Source organism: Calidris pugnax, unplaced genomic scaffold (genome assembly GCF_001431845.1).
Source record: "Calidris pugnax isolate Ruff unplaced genomic scaffold, ASM143184v1 scaffold1921, whole genome shotgun sequence".
NCBI lineage: Eukaryota > Metazoa > Chordata > Aves > Charadriiformes > Scolopacidae > Calidris > Calidris pugnax.
In genome coordinates this window covers 10,424-10,693 of record NW_015092276.1, presented here as the reverse complement: position 1 = coordinate 10,693, position 270 = coordinate 10,424, and the positions used below count along the sequence as shown (strand labels likewise).

At 63.7% G+C, this 270-nt stretch overlaps 1 protein-coding gene across 1 annotated transcript in view; it reads right to left on the bottom strand.

The window, feature by feature from the left end:
- The window catches only part of LOC106900306 (menin-like), a 13,857-nt gene that overhangs the window by 3,170 nt on the left and 10,417 nt on the right, over positions 1-270 (bottom strand). The window lies entirely within an intron of this gene.

The window sequence follows — 270 nt, the reverse complement described above, 5'->3', positions numbered from 1 at the left end:
GGGGGTTTGGGGGGTCCCTTTGCCCCCGGGGAGGGAAAATTTGGGGATCTCTAAGCCCCGGAAAAGGGGTTCAGAGGTGCCGGAGACGGGATTTGGGGGTCCCTCGGCCTCGGGAAGGGGGTTTGGGGGTCCCTTTGCCCCCGGGGGGGGAAATTTGGGGGTCTCTCGGCCCCAGGAAGGGGGTTCAGAGGCGCCGTAGATGGAATTTGGGGGTCCCTCGGCTCCGGAAATGGGTTTTGAGGGTCCTTTTACCCCTAGGAAGGGGGTTTG